The sequence below is a fragment of the Rissa tridactyla genome, chromosome 8, assembly GCF_028500815.1.
Source record: "Rissa tridactyla isolate bRisTri1 chromosome 8, bRisTri1.patW.cur.20221130, whole genome shotgun sequence".
NCBI classification, from domain to species: domain Eukaryota; kingdom Metazoa; phylum Chordata; class Aves; order Charadriiformes; family Laridae; genus Rissa; species Rissa tridactyla.
In genome coordinates this window covers 39,815,732-39,829,021 of record NC_071473.1, presented here as the reverse complement: position 1 = coordinate 39,829,021, position 13,290 = coordinate 39,815,732, and the positions used below count along the sequence as shown (strand labels likewise).

At 38.3% G+C, this 13,290-nt stretch overlaps 1 protein-coding gene across 2 annotated transcripts in view; it reads left to right on the top strand.

The window, feature by feature from the left end:
• The window catches only part of PRKACB (protein kinase cAMP-activated catalytic subunit beta), a 76,079-nt gene that overhangs the window by 7,297 nt on the left and 55,492 nt on the right, over positions 1-13,290 (top strand). The gene's annotated exons all lie outside the window — the stretch shown is intronic.

Sequence of the window (13,290 nt, the reverse complement as noted above, 5' to 3'; positions counted from 1 at the left end):
TTTGGAGTTATATGAAGACAGAGAAAAGACAGCAAAAAAATTAATTCTTTTCATCTTCACACTTACCATATGGATCTTTAAGACAATAATATTTTAGAAGAGTTTTTTGTTTATTTTTTTTCATTTTGTATTTAGTTTCAGTTATCTTTTTGTGAATATTTGATATTCAAAATAAGAAATGTGCCAAAGTTTTTGTTTTATTCGATCATTTTCTCATTCGTTAAATTGTTTTCTACTATTCACTGCCCAGAGGGGTTCATCTGTAATCCTGGAGGGCTTGGTACCTTGTGATATAATGAGTTTTGGATAGATACACATGTAGTAAGGGTTAGGCTAGCTGTGTGAGTTACTTAACATTTTACCATGTAGTAAAGGTGTGGAATGGCCTTGTTGTTTTGGGTTTGTTTGTTTTTAAAAAGTCACAATTTTTGTGATTTCATACTAAATAACCAGTTTGGTTGCAGTGGTTTTTTTTTTATGTTGGGATATCATCTATCTATAGCTTTGAGTGTTTTAGAAAATCTTTCAGAAAATCTTAGAGGTGTATAAATACACTCTGCATGTTAGAGATAAATGGGTCTCCAGACTCTGAGACAGCAAAAATCTTTTCCATGACATAGCTGTTCTCTACCAGAGAAAGCCTGATGAGCATTTTGAGCCAAGGTCTCTCCATAGGAAGGGCAGAGAATTACTGTTTTACCTTGCACTGACTGTTTCTTCTGAGAGCTACAGTATTTGTGTGATAGACTAACACTGAAATAGTAAGATGTCTTACCTGTGATGTTAAAACAAGAGGCACAGAAAATCCTCCTTCAACACATTGTTAGATGAATGAATATCTAATCTGGTGGGCGATTTGTAAAGGTAAGCGTTAGTTTTGTTATCCCTCTGCCTCTTCTAAACTTTTATCCTTTTGGTAAAATACTGCGATGTTTAAACAGAGGACGTCGGGAACTTTTTGTATGTTTTATTTCATTCAAGTTAAGCTACTTCCAGCAAGTACGTACTTGTTAACCTACTGCACTTGCTGTTAGCACTTGTCTATAAACCCACAGACTTCCACAGCTGCAGTGAGGTTCAAGAAACTAAAAACAAAGGAAGCTGCATTTCTGGCACGGAGAAAGAAACTTTCAAGATAGGAAAGACTGTTATTTTTCCCGTGCTGAGAATCCATTTGCTCTTCCCTCTCATGAAATGACATAATTAAGGGTGTATGTACTCAGATACACCAGCAGGTGCATTGTAATAGTAATTAAGGTTAGTTTTGATTACTGTGATATTAGACAGTCTGAAATCCTTTGTTTGTCTTGTAGCAGGTAACAGTAATAGGTTTATTGTATATTTAAATTCTAATTGTTAAGCATATGATAATCTAGCCTTACTTTGCACAGGGGAAAAATGTGACTTAACTGCACCAAAGTCTATCATTAACACAAAGGTTTTAATGCAAATTACCTGTATTCAAGCATTTTTTTAACTGGTCCATAGATTAATGTGGAGCCCAGAGGTTTTAATCAGGGTTTCTCATTGAAAAACAGGGTGGGTGGTGAGAGAGAGAGAAAGAAAAAGCCTTACATAGCTAAAATCATGCCAAATCAACTTGAAAGATCGTGGTATTTCCTTCTAACAGGTGTCATTATGATGAAAGGAGATATGTTTTCATTGACTTGTCGAGGACTATTTTATATCAGACAGCTTTTAAAAATTCAATGCCTCAGTCATACATTTGGTCCTTGTGAAAACTTGAGCGATGAGAAGGGGGGGGTCTCATTGAAATCCAGACTATGCATGCACTGCAGATCCCAGCACTGGTATTCTGCTTTGGTTAAACATCCTAAACAGCAGACTGCAACACTGCATCCCGTGCTCAAACCCGTTCCTCTCCATTGCCTTAAAAATATACATCTTAGAGGTACTTGTTTATGTGAACTGAACTTCAGAGTGAAAAAAGGTGCTAAATAATTTTGCTTAATTTAATGGCCTATATGAAAATCAAATTGCAAAACAAGTAAGTTGTGCAATTAGTGCAAGTCTGCAGCAGCTTCATGGGATGTGGAATCACCTGGGAGGTTCAGGGTGTGTAGTGCTTTGCAATGGTTTGTATGATGTCTGCTGGTTCTTTTGCAAATTAGCAGATTTTTTTCTTCTTTAAATTTCTTGAGGACTAACGATCAGATGCAAAACTGACACAAAACCCAAATTACCTTCAGTTTTTCACAGATTGCTCTAATACCTAAGAACAGCTCAGTTTCTATCTAAATTTTGTCTATTGTTATGACACGCTTTCTGCCAAAAGATTGCTCTTTCTGTTCTACCTACATCATTATCCAACTGCTCATTTAGTATTAAAATACAGAATTTTATTTCATTTGCATATTAACTTAGGTTTTTTTATATTGAACTCCAAGGTAGAACATATTTGAACTTCAAATTGAATGTGTCCACAGTTTGGGGTTCTCTTCTTCCTCTGTTTTCACTGCTGAGTAACATTTGTTACCATTTTTAAGTGACACACATATCAAACATGCTGCATCCAAGGTGAACACTCAGGAAAAGCTTGGCAGGGATGGCAAAAGGTAGTGAATTATTTCCATATGAAGAATTACTATGTAAGTGACATCTCTTCTATCTAGAATAGATAGAGGATATGATCTGTAGAATTGTGTGTGGCATGGCAAGTGAGAAGTGCCCTATGCTTGCCCTCCTCTTGCTTTTCTTAAGTAGTCATTTTGAGCCACTGTTTCTGTTGGCTTTTTCCTTAGAGATGGATTACAGTTTATTCCTTATAAAACATTAGAGCCCTCCTTGAGAATGAGGTACTACAGAAAAAGAGAATGGAGAGAAACCAGGCAACAGCTGGTAAAAGAAGGAGGAGTGTGCGTCAAAAAATGTGAAAACAGGGAGCCAAAGGGCACACTAAGCAGAGTTTGGTCTGGGTCTTTGTCCATGCTCTCCGGTCCGGGAAGAGGGAGCTGATGAACGCTGGCCAGAGATGCTCTGCCCAAGAAGGTGAAAGTAGATGCCATGGGTATCAGGGTCACCTTGTGAAGTTTCTAACTCCTAGTTGCAGCTTGGTCAGAGCCGGTGGAGTTGATGAAGTGAGCCTGCATAGAACCATAGAAGGGACCTTAAAGATCATCCAGTTCCAACCCCCCTGCCATGGTCAGGGACACCTCCCACTAGACCAGGTTGCTCAAAGCCCCATCCAGCCTGGCCTTGAACACTTCCAGGAATGGGGCATCCACACCATTACCCCTTATCCTATCGCTCCACTCCCTGATAAAGAGTACACCCCATCTCTCCTGTAGGCCCCATTTAGGTACTGGAAGGCTGCTGTCATGTAAAGTCTTAGAGGGGAAGTGTATAAATATAAAAGTGAGTGAAGAGCATGTTAGTAAGAGGTTTTAGAGACGCTGGAGGAGGGGTTGCCACTTGTCCCACGTGGGCCATGGCACACATGTGTGTTCCATCTTATCCCAGAGGGAGCTAAACTCTCAGGAGCCCATCAGCAGCAGTATGGATGTGCCCATCTCTTTAAAGTATTTTTCCTGGCTGGGCTCTGGATTTAGCCCAGAGTACAAGCTGGTCCACCTGGCATCTTGCCTCTTCTGATAGAAAGAGATCATGTCTCCTGCTGTCTGGGCAGGGCAAAAGGTGAGAAAGTGAAGTACGAGTGCATAGTGGAATTTTCCAAGACAAGGCGTGAAGATGAACTGGATGTCATGAAGCCTATTGCAATACTGTGTGGGGAAGCAGGTATGTATCACAGGGACAACAATGTTCTGCTGGTGTTACAGTTCCCTCAGTGTTGCGACCTGGAGTTACGCTGTTGCTGTAGAGGTGGCATTGCAGGTCAGGGCACCAGTGATGAGCTTCATGCCAGATACCCAAAGCCACATTCCCTATTTTGGTTCTGCCACAGATGCCAGGTATACTTGGCATGTTGTATAGTTTAGCGTTTTCCTTTGATACCGGTTGTGGAGTCCTTTGTTTACCTACAGTCCTAATCTTCTTTTTGCACTTAGCTCTGTTCCTTGCAGTCCTCTCTTATGTTTTCCTGCGGTCAGATGTAAGACAGTTTTACATGGCACTGAAGAAGCCCGTTGTTTTCTGTACCAAGGCGGTACTTTTTGTCTGATATCTGTCATGATAATTGTAGGTGCTACCTGTATTCCTTCAAACAGCATTTTCTTTTTTTTACTGGATGGTGTCTCTTTAGAAGCTTGCTATTTTCAGGAGCTACACTGATTTTACAAAGTTGTTTTCTTCAGAAGAGTTGGGGGTTTTTTGGTGATGCTGGATTTTGGGTTTTGTTTTGTTTGTTCTTTTTTTAAGCAGATGCTTGAAACTATGTCATTTATTAAAGAAAAGCATTTGCTAAGTAATTGACAGCAGGAATATAGAACATAATTTGGCCAAATAACTGTTGTGCTTTTCAGCCATAGGACAGTGTTGTATGATGATGTGGTTGATTTTCTAAACCAGTTATAGCTACAATTATTTGTTGGCATTACTTAGAATGTTTTTTCAGGACCTCTTTTAGAAGCAATTTTATAGTTTCTGCATGGCAAGAGCTGTGTTTTCAGAGTAGAACCTGTTTTTAGCTGGTAGGATGCTCTTTGAAGAAAAAAACAAAATATGTTTGTATTGTCTCCAGCTTGAGGTTTGAGGCTGTAATTATGAAACTTTCTTCAACTTGCCGCTTACAGAATAGTTACATGACTGGTTTTCTTTGGCAGTAAAGCTGACTTGAAGAATTCCTGCCCTGATCACCCCTGCTGCTCTCCTTGCAGCTGCAATTTGCTGCTCCTCCTGTGCTGATACAGCTGTTTGCGGACTGCTCTGAAGTGTCACCCAAATGGTTACAACCCTTGCTCCTGCCAGGCTCTGCTGTTTTAACCCATTAATTTCATGGGCCACTTTCAAGGCCCCATCTTGTGTTGGACTGATACAAAGGAGGGATGTGAAGGAAAGGTTGAAACGTTGTAAGTGGATTTTGCCACTGAAGAAAAGGTACTAAGCATTTTATTGAAGGGGAGGAGGAAATGCTAGTGTCTCACGGTGTTGGTCTAAGCTTTTAGATGTGTTAACCTGAGATGGTTTTTAATTTGATGGGCTCTTTGCAGCCTTCGCTTCAAGTAGAGGTGCTGCTGACTGATGTCTGTAATGATGTGCATCACCATGCCATTCTCAAATACTAGAAGCAAAAGTTGTCCATTTTTGCGTACTACTGAGACTAAAATAGTATTTGTAACATTTTAGTTCTGTCAAATGTGATTGCCCTCATGGTCATCAGAGCAAAATTTATTTTGACAAAGTTATTGACAGGATCACCAGCCTTCCTCTTCGTATTTTTAATTACTCCAGAATGTATTCAAGTATTTTTTAGGACAAATAAAACTGGAAGACGACTAATAGGTGCACACTCATTTTAGATACAGCAAGTGAGTAGGGAGTGACAGGAGGAAGAAGAGAGACATGCAGATCTGTGCAGTAGCACAATGAGAGATGTGAAGGAACGAGATATCGAAGCTAGACTATATGATACAGTAAGGCTAGAGGTGTAACCACTGCAAATCTAGTATGATCTTCAACAAGAAAAATGAAGGCATCTCTGGCATTTATCTCCTTCTGCAGTTGAACTGAGTTTTCCACTTAATGGTGAAGACAACCAATATTCTGCAGGATGTATTTTTCATTTAAAGTGAAAAAGTTTGTAGCCTTAACTGCCCTTTCTTTCAAAAGATAACTCGTGGTAGTTCTGTCTTTCTTTGTGTGAAAATAATCCCAAACAGAAAATAGTAGTTGGCTGGTTTTCCACAGTTCTATTCAGAACATTGTAATTTTCTCCACCAACTAAATTGACTCATTTGTTTCCACTAATATATGCAAACTTACTTGTTTCACTGCCAGTCTTGTTGTTAAGAGGACTAGCTCAAAACTCAGTGGCTGGGAAAAGAGAGTAGTAGATGTTCAGTATGGAAAGCATATAAACGCAGGCCTTTCACACGCAGTCCCTTCGGACTTGGACACAGGGAAAATTTTTCACAATGCGAACAATCAACCACTGGAAGCTGATGAGGGGTCTGGAGAACAAGTCTTATGAGGAGCAGCTGAGGGAACTGCAGTTGTTTAGCCTGGAGAAAAGGAGGCCGAGGGGAGACCTCACTTTCTACAACTACCTGAAAGGAGGTGGGAGCGACATGGGGGTTGGTCTCTTCTCCCCAGTAACAGGCAATAGGATGAGAGGAAATGGCCTCAAGTTGTGCCAGGGGAAGATTTAGATTGGATATTAGGAAAAATCTCTTCACCGAAAGAGTCATCAAGCATTGGAACAGGCAGCCCAAGGGAAGCGGTGGAGTCACCTGGAGGTATTTAAAAGATGTGTGGATGTGGTGCTGAGGGACATGGTTTAGCGGTGGTCTTGGCAGTGCTAGGTTAACAGTCGGACTTGATGATCTTAAAGGTTTTTTCCAACCTAAATGATTCTGTGAGTCTAATCTCCCCAGGGAAATGGTGGATTGTGCATCACTGGACACTTTTAAGATTCAGCTGGACAGGGTGCCGGGCCATCTTGTCTAGACCTTGCTTTTGCCAAGAAAGGTTGGACCAGATGATCCATGAGGTCCCTTCCAACCTCATATTCTGTGATTCTATGACGTGTTATAGAGAAGCTGAGTAGCAAAGCAAGTCTCTTGAGATTGAGTGTTACTTTTGCAGCACTTGAGAGGGGTTTATAGAAAGTGACTGCAAGTTGGAGAGGAGAGAACAGAGATCAGGTACATTTATGAGAAATAGAGCAGTGTTGAGAATTTGGATTTCTCTCAAATGGCGTGGTGGTGGTTGGATGGCCTGAAGAGGGCAAGAGTTATATGAAAAGCAATTTTGATTTCTCGTTGAATGCATATTTAATCATGAAAAAAGAGAGACATTTAGTGACGTTGGGGAAAATGGATTCTTGAGTTACAAAAGACGGAATATATTCAGTATTAGGGGTGTAAGACACAATATTGGCAGTTTTCTGAGAGTTGTAGTAGTAAATACTGAAGAAGGAAGATGCAAGGGAATAAATAAATACTATTATTAGTCCCTATGAAGTATTTATTAATGATATAGGTAGCAGCAATAGCATTATACCATGAGGAATATTTTTCCTCTTGCAAAACACAGAAGTGCACTAGTGTTTTGTGTGTTAAAAAAAAAAAAATTAAAAAAAAAAAAGAACTGTTGACACACACAAAAGCCCAATTTCTATTTATTCATAATAAGGAGCATTAACTTCTTGATGTGGTAGAAAAACAGGTCTGATCATCTGCTGTTACATGAATCTCTTAATGTTACTCTTCTTTGGGACCCTCACTGACAAGAGGCTGTTGGACCTTTACTTGCGCTCCAAGAATATGATGAAACAGTAAATCTCCCCATTTGTGGTTACATCAAGATCTACTGAATAAAAGGTAGCACTCAGTTTTTTCTGGTGTTTCATCATATGGCAGAGCGTATTCTCTCATGAAAGATTAAATTGCAGATGCTGCTGACATCTGTTACCGTTTGGGAGGTTCTTGTTTCTTTATGTATTTGGAGGAGGGTTATCCGAATCATAATTACTTGTCTGCTGCAGCAGCAACCACTTTGCTGTATCCTTTAATAGGAGACAATCTGGAATCACAAACGAAAACAATACTTCATTTTTATAGATGTCTGTTCTTACTGGTGTGGTTTTGTGGTCTAAACACAGCTTAATTGTCACAGCGTTGGATAATTTAGAACTGAACTTAGAGAACTGCTATGTGAAGTACTAAAATACTGTGCTTAGAACTAGACATTGTTGCTGTTTAAAAAGTACTTCCAGATAATTGTTCTTCTCAAGTACTTCTTCAGTGGTGATAGTATTTAAGAAGAGATATCAAAATTAGAACAGTTTTGAAAGAGGACCTGCAAGCAGATATAAATCTGGTCCTTCAAGTTGTTACAATTTAAGAAGGCAAAAACGTAGTCATAACAGTAGCCTAATATTTATAGCTTCTTTATAATGAGGTATGCATATACTGTACGTGCAGATGGAATTCACTTAACGGAAGGAAAATCTCTGAACAGCAATTCCACCTCCCCACCCCCCATCCCCCCCGTGATTTTTTCAGGTTAGAGAAAGTGAGAAGGAGGATAACAGTTTTATTATAAAAAAGATAATTATGCTCTAGGTAAGACCATTGCTTGTAAATACTTTATTGTATTTTGACAAATATGATGTTGCTGACTGATATATTTGAGTTAAAGTTAGAAAAATGGGAAGAAATAGTAGTTAATGTATCAACAGTTAACAGCTCAAAGCATTCATGTATTCGTAACTTAAAATTCTGTAATATACATGAAGATTCTGTAGAGTTATGTAAGATACTACAGGAAATTGGAGATCAGTTTACCTTTTTTCAGGTAAATGCACAAAAGAGTGGAGATGATGACCAGTTATTGCATTCACATCTTAGTCATCGTTTTGTCCAAAGTGACCAAAATAATAAGCCTGTTTCAAGGGAAGGGCTTTTAATATGTTGTGGGGTTTTTTTAGTCAGGTATATATACTTTATTCATTTATATAAAAGGGAATAAAGTGTATTTGAAATATTTATACTCTTACAGAAATTTTTTATTTTTTCATTTGACTCTCAGAATGTATGGATGATACTACTATTCCAAACAGCAGTAATTTCAATCAGAAGATAATGGTAGATATGTAGCCTCGTTGTAAATACACCATAAACCACTGGCAGTCTAGTGGTGGTGGTGGTGAGGTAGTTGTATTTTGTAACTTGGTTGTCTGGTTAAGGGTAGAAAAAAATTGGACATTTATGTTCAAAGTCATGTATTTTTTAAAGTATTTCACTAATGACTAAGGGATCTGCTTTCCTTCTGTTGGTGCTTGTTCATGCTAGTATGGTACAATTAATTTTTTTTTCTTCCCTCAATGAATTTTTTAGCCTCTTAACAAAAGCATTTTTAAGAAGTCCTTTTCACTTTAAGAAACTGAAAAGCTTTTTACAGTGAAATCCAATATTCTTGTGTTTTGTTAGACAATGCAAGTACAACATTTTCATTAATTCAAGTTGCGTGATGCGGTATTACTTGGCGATTTATTAACAAAGAGAGTCTAGCTTATGAACAAATTATTTTATGAGTATCAAGACAGTTTGTCCTGATTCAGTGTTTCTATTTTCGTATATGTAGCAACATAAAAAAATGTATCTCCTTTATTGAAGAGTATTTTCTGTTAAGTTCTTTCCATCAAGTGATTTTAATTACAAGCACTATTAGTGTTCTCACTGAAAGAAAATATTTTGAATTTGGGGTGTATCATTCCTGCCAACAGGTGTTTATGTACCACGTGTCTGTCTCTTTCTGTTTTGTCTTCTAAAATTTAGTGTAGAAATGACCACAGGCTGCCAAGATTGTCATTCTTGCTGAACTTTACCCCTCAAATCCTGCACCTCTTCAGGTAATCAGGAAGACATTTCCACTTATAAAAAAAGAGGATGTGTACATCTTGTTGAAACAAGGTGTCATGGGGGACTTTTTAACTCTTTGTATTTCAAGAAGATATTTTTATCTCATATTTCAGGTAATAGCGATGTTCTAAGTGGTAAACACTGGTGTCTATTTCAGATTAAAAACTTTGCATTTTAGTATTCTTAAGTACTGATATTACTTAAAATTTGCTTAGCTTAAAGATTACGTTATTTCAGTGCTGGTTTTGGTATCTTAGTTTGCCTGATAAAAATACGATTAATCAAACCCTGTGGAGATGTTTCTTTTGCTGCCCCTTCTTGCTGTCGCATTTGTGGTAGTATGGGTTGGATAAATTTTCAGTGCAAGGGAAGGATGGAAATGCAGCTTTCCTATTATTGTGAAATAAAACAAACAAAAAAAAAAAATCCACCAAAACTCAAACCAATGAAATTAATATTTTCAAATATAAAAAAACCAACAGGCATCACACTGGTGAAATATTTCAGGAATGAGAACTATAGCAATTGAGAAGTGTAGCTGGATATCATTTGGTAAAGGTGTGTGTATGTGTGTTTCTGAAAGGGGAATCAAAGACCCAGCAAGAAAGCCCCAGATACAGTTTGAGCAAACAGTGGAACGTGGCCTGTGAAAAATGTAGCAAGGTATCTTTTGTCTGAGCATGGCTAAAGAAGCCTTATTATGGACTACTTAGGTTCGTTTCTTCTTTGTAGAGGTAGGCTTTTATGCATTCTTTGTAAATATCTGAGATTGAATCGAGATAATCTGCAGAGAGCAGCATCTCACCTGTTTCTATTCAAGTGGTGCGTGGATGATGGGAACAGGTGACCAGCTCAGGTCGAGTAGGTAGTGATGTGCATTTGTGTAAGCAGCGTGGGTGTTTTCTGTCTTGACTGACTTACAGCTGTAGTGATACGTGCAGTCCTGAAGATTCTTTTGCTGTACTACCTCGTCATATTTCCTTGCTTTTGATTTATGGATTATTGTTTATATCAACAAGATAAAACATGAACTTTCAACATCCATTTCCTTTCCTGGGCAGTTAAATACCAATATATGCTTTCTCTATGGAAACTGCTTCTTGGAGTCTGTGGTCACATGCCACCAGATATGCAGTGTGTCAGTTTATTTTGCAAAACTGATGCTTTCTTGCTGCTAAGAAAGTTTGCAATTCTTGTATAAATTTATAAGCTTTAAAAAGATTCTGGTGCAACTTTTCCAGTTCTGTCAGACCTTTATTGTCGATGAATGGAGTCAGCTTAGAAATGAATACAAGTTTAATTTGTCTTTCAGTAATTTTACTTTTCAGTAAGGTCTTTTCTAGTGCGAGGGAAAACTGCATTTTTAGAAGACTCTAGTGTCTGAATTGGTGAAGATATTTACTTTATAGCCAGCTGTGGTTTGCGGGTTTCAAGGTCTCAGTGTTTTCGAGCTCGCCAGGTGCAGGGACAAGGAGGAGCAAGACCTGGACGCTTGACCCAAGCTGGCCAACAGGATTGTTTCATACCATGAACATCACATTCCATATAAATTAGAGAGCTTGCTGAGAAGTTTCTTCTCTTCTATGGTGGCTGTGATCCAGAGAACTTCTTGCCCTGGTGTTGGACCCTGGGTATAATCCTTGCATATTTTGTATTGGCATCAGGATCAATATTGGTTCTTTCATATTATTAATGTTAATTACTTAGTATTACTCTATTCAATCTGTTTATATTTCAGCCCTCGGGTTTCCTTGTGTTTCACGATTCCCCTTCCCAGGTGGTGAGGGCTCATTGGGTGATAGAATAATTGTCTAAATGACGGTAAATTGTTGTGGGTTCTTCAAACCATAAGAAATGGTCATAGAGCTCTGATAACAATTGGAGGATTCCTTCCTTGGGCAAATTAAAATCAGCATCATGGGGAGATGGGGAAGGTTTTTATTAAGGAATTGAACTTGTTTCTCTTATTCCTGTGTATTCTGCTTACGATTCTTCTTGCACCTTTTTTCAAGCTGTCTTTCTATCTTAAGTCTGTTTCAGCCAGATTAGTTTTATGTCTCTGTTATGTTTTTGTTCAGATTTGAATGTGTACAATAACACACACCCATCACTTCAGACTATTTTCTGTTGAAGTTCTATGTGAAAGTTACTTGACTTGATACGTTACTAAAAGTTTAGCAATACTAGATAGAGAATAAAATGAAACAGTAGTTTCCTCACTGCTTATGTTCTTACTGTTCTAATCACCTTGTGGAACAAAAAATTATTCTTAAACTCGGTATCGACCTAGCTTTCTCCATTGTTTTATGAAGTGAAATGTTCAAGTAATCTTGAAATTTTAGTAATTTTGACATTACAGAGTTCTTAAGTTGGTATGGTATAGCTTTGGTTTATTCCTGTGTTTGTTACCAGTTAGGGAATCGTAAGATTCTGTGACTGTAGATGTAGTGGGTACCATTCAGAACTGTACTGCAGATAAAGTAGATGTAAGGATTAGGAACAAATCTGAAAAGAAGGCAGGGAGATCAATAGGACTGTTTTGTCATCATAAATATGAAAGGAACCCAGTATTTTCAAAATTTGCCATTCTTCTGTTTGAAAACTTTTCTGAGAGAGAGACCGTTTGTGCTGATGTGACAGAGATTTATGGGAGGGTCTGCTGATGAACCACCTCTTAACCTAGATGATGCCACAAGGTGATACTTGGCTTTTAGGTTTCCTTTTTAAAAACCTCTAAGTTTCTGTAATCAAAATGAGAAAGAAAGAAAAAATAGTAATGGTGCAAAATGAAATTTAAAAGGCAGGAAATGCAGAATTAAAATCCTGGGTGTATTGTATTTTACAATTGGGTCATTGTATTTTAGCTCCCTTGCACCTATGTGTTGCAGGAGAGAAAATTGCATTATATGTTCCTTCTTCCCCCCACCCCCAAAGGGTCTTTCTACTTTCAGTGCACAGGACATTGAGCAGTACTCATTAAGCAAGTTTTATTTATATTTTATTTTCAGTGCATGTCTCTCTGCCTTATTTATTAAACATTATTCTTTTCCTCGGGAGCTTTTTATAGAAATTATCATCTAAGTATACAACTGTTTCGCAAACACTGAATGTACCTTTACAACATCCCGCTAAATGGGGAGGGTTTTCTTATTCCTATTTTACGAATAGGAAACTAAGGCACAGTGAGATGATGGTAAAATGTTTCCCTTTATTTAGGAAGCCGTGTTTGATGTGATAAAGGCTTTATTTCTTGGGTCACATAATACATGAAATCCTCTGAAGTATTCAGGTGCTGTTTATATAGATTTCTGGGGCAGCTAACAATTGCTGCTGCTTCTTTGTGAAACAGGCACCCAAATACCATTTGGTCATCACGGGGGATAGAACAGCAGCAGTACGTGCAGCTGAAAATAGTACGGTTTAAGGAACTTGCACGGAGCAGGGATAGTGCCCACTCCTCGAGGATGGCATTCAGTAGCCTTCATCATCAGCATGTCCTGCTGCTTCCCAGAGTTGTGTAGATCTTTCCACCCTACGCAAGGAGCCCTACAGCTACATTTCCTTCACCGCCTAATCCTGAATGACTGCCAGGGCACTTCAGTACACTGTGCTGCAGAGGTATCAGTCCATGGAAAAATGAATACGTGTCTGTCTGTTGTTACAAAGCATGTGTAAGAGGGCCATGCTGAGGTTACTAACATTATGCTAATTCTGACTTTTTTAAAATGCTTTTGAATACCAAAATATGAAATATCATTAATGTTTTAAAACATAGTTTACTGTTTGAGAT